This window comes from Macrobrachium nipponense, chromosome 18, assembly GCF_015104395.2.
Source record: "Macrobrachium nipponense isolate FS-2020 chromosome 18, ASM1510439v2, whole genome shotgun sequence".
NCBI classification, from domain to species: domain Eukaryota; kingdom Metazoa; phylum Arthropoda; class Malacostraca; order Decapoda; family Palaemonidae; genus Macrobrachium; species Macrobrachium nipponense.
This window is the reverse complement of record NC_087211.1, coordinates 29044233-29047731: the sequence shown is the minus strand read 5'-3', so window position 1 is coordinate 29047731 and position 3499 is coordinate 29044233.

Below are 3499 nucleotides of genomic sequence, written 5' to 3'. Positions count from 1 at the left end.
TGTTTCAAAGTCACATCTCGTAGGCTTCTACATCTGCAGCGTGATCTCCGGCCGCAGGTTGCTGGTCGACACAGGAGCGATGAAGTCGGTGTTCCCACCATCAGGAGAGGGCCGCAGCTGCACTCTCGACGCCACTGACACCCTTATGGCTGCAAACAGGACCTCCATCCACTCCTATGGGATAAAGCCCCTGAAAATCTCCATCCTGGGGCACACCTACATCTGGCCGTTTATTATCATGGCTGTCAAGGCCCCTCTACTGAGGGCGGACTTCCTGGCCCAACACGGGCTCCTGGTAGACGTGGGCCGCAAACACCTCCTTGACACGGGGACCTGCCTCTCCCGCCCAATTGCCGAGGGCCCAGGCGTAACCACTCTTTGCTTCATCGCGGCCCACAGATACGGAGGTATATTCTAAGCATGGATTATACAACCATTTAATGACCACAGGCCCACCCACACACGCAAAGTTCCGGCAACCCCTGCTGAAACACCTCCAATATGCCAAGAAGGCATTCGCGGAAATGGAAGAGATGAGCATCTGCAGAAAGGCCTCAAGCTCGTGGGCATCGCTCCTCCACATGGGAAGAAGTCGGAAGGCACTTAGAGGCCCTGCGGAGACTACCGTTGTCTGAACCTTGTGGCGATGCCTGATCACTACCCCTTGCCAAACATGCAGGACCTCACTGGGGCCCTTCACGGAGCGAAGGCCTTCTCAAAGATGGACCTACTTAAATCTTATTTTCAGGTTCCCGTGCACCCTGACAGAGTCCCCCCAAGATAGCCAACATCATGCCATTTGGGTCCTTCATCTTCTTGTACTCCACCTTCAGCCTGAGGAACGCTGGAGCCACCTTCTAACGCCCAATGGACAGCATCCTGGGAGACCTGCCCTTCTGTGTCTGCTACTTGGACAACATCCTGATCTTTTTCAGGTCACCAGAGGAGCACCTAAACCATGTGTGGGCAGTGCTGAAGCGCCTCCAAGAGAATGGACTGGTCATTCGCTTCAACAAGTTCATCTTTCACTTGGACAAGGTCCTTCCTCGGTCACGGGATCTCCCCGACAGGTGTGGGCCCCATGACTTCGAAGGTGGCTGCTGTGGAAAAGTTCCTGATGCCGACAACGATCAAGGCCCTGCAGGAGTTCATCGGCATGGTGAACTATTACTGCCGTTTCATCTCAGACATCGTCCACACCATGTCCCCCTTAATAGAGGTCCTGAAGGGGAAGCTGAAGGAGCTGGTATGGGAGGCATCACAACAACGGGCCTTCGAGCAAACAAAGACATCCCTCACCAAGGCCGTCACCTTGGCTCACGAGGATCCTGACGCTCAGTTAAGACTTACCACCAGTGCCAGCAATGTTGCCTGCCAAGCTGTCCTGGAGCAGGTCACGAACAGTTCCCCCCGACCACTTGCATTCTTCAGCAAGAAGCTGAAACCCACCCGAGACCCGCTACAGCACCTTCGACCACGAGTTGTTGGCCGTTTACCAAGCTGTGCGCCACTTTAGGTACCTCTTGGAAGGTTCTCCTTTCACAATCAGGACGGACCACCAGCCGCTGGCCCACGCCTTCACCAAGGCGGGTGACGCTTAGTCTGCAAGGTAACAGTGCCACCTTGCAGCCGTCGCAGAGTTCGACTCCCATCGCTCACCTCTGACAAGACCCTACCGTGTTCTCCGCCACACGGACAAGGTGTACTTCATCTTGATGCATGGCCGCAAAGATTGGGTCTACGTTGACAGACTGAAGCCCGCCTTTCTGCTAGACAAGGACGAGAACTTGGCAGTGGTTCCAGGGTGCCTCTGCAAAACAGTGTCTCCCGAAGCCGCCCAAACGAAGTCGTGGCTGCCTGAGGACGACAGTCGAACCACCAGGACCTGTGCCAGGCGAGGCATCCTGTCACCCGGCTCGCCGAAGGACCGCTGAGAGTCCCCCAAGACAGCTAGTCTCATGGGCTCGGGGTCGCCTCCGCCCTCAAATACGCTATTGCAAAGGACAATGCTTTTTCCATATAATCTTGTGCATTATTGTTGTAGCTGCATTTCACCTTATACCATTCTGTAAGGCATTCTCCGGTCTTGCTGCCGACATATAACTCATATGTATCTAATACTTGTAACCATAAATATTCATGTATGTATCGTCTTTTTCACGAGAGCCATCTAAAGTTATAGAGCTAATGTTACTGTTAACTGCTCATCTAATCCTAAATATATTAAAAATAAATTTGGCACATATTTTCCAAAAGAATGTAGTTTGCCTTAAATGTAATAAAATTTCAAAAATTCTACTATTTCTTATGCTTAGGGGAGGTTGAAACAGATACGCCTTTTCATCTTTTAATGAACAGTTTTTCAGTTTCAAAACTCTTGTTACGCTAGAATACATTAGTTATGCAAAAGAAATTATTCTTTTTCTTATGAGGATCCTCTTCCGTACCTTTCACATTGTCGTAGAAAGCATTATTTTGATTACTTCATCACCGAGGCGTTTTTTTATTGGCTTTATTAGTTAATCTGTTTGTTCATTCTCGACATGGAAATTGAAATTATTTTTACTACTTCTTTCCAGATATTTTGGAAACGATTTGGGGAAATTACTGCTTTGGTAAACATATCAAGATACTAGAGAATAATATTTGAAAAGCTAAATCATTATGGATGTAATGAAAAAAGAATAATAGATAATAAATGCTTTATTGCCAATACTTATTAAACTTCCTTGATGTACACAGGATAGAATTTGTAAGAGCTGTGTATACATGTATTTTTAAAGATTGTTTATGTTGCATTAAATGCTGTGAAAAACTTGTTAATTTAGTGTGGCAAAGATTTGAAGAAATTTACACATTCTGAACTCTGACAACTAGTAAAGCACTATTACAAAGTGACATCAAATCTTTATACCTCTTCTTAAGAGATCTTAGGAGTTTCTGTGTAGAGTTTATGAAGCGGTAAATTGTTTGGGTCAGGCTGCATTTGTTGCTTCAGTTTTAGATCTTAAGTGTTCATTTAGGAGACTAGTTTTGAAGAAAACTTTATCTAAAGAACTCTTTTGCACCACTACCTGATCCTGTGGTAGGGGTGTAAGAATACTACCACCGTAGGTCACGCGTGCCGCAAAAGGTGACTAAAAGGACAGCTGCTGCCTTACAGTCTTACATTTTAGTAAAAGGCTAGCACACTGCCAATAACTGTGGAAACTGCTGCCTTGCAGTCGTACTTTTTAGTAAAACGCTAGGCCCCCTGGAGATAACTGTGGTTGATGACAGCAAGGGCATACGGTCGTAAAAATCTCCTTTGCCAAACAATAAACCATGCCTGATGATGCCATTGGTAGAAGGCAGTGGAGAAGGCATATCAGGCAACCGACCCATAATGTAGGGATAACGGTGGGAAAGAAGAGGATACGAAGTACTTTTGCCATTACCTTAAAATCCAGAAAATCAAGTCTGGACTGCATGAACAAAATAAGGATTTTTTTCCTTGCTA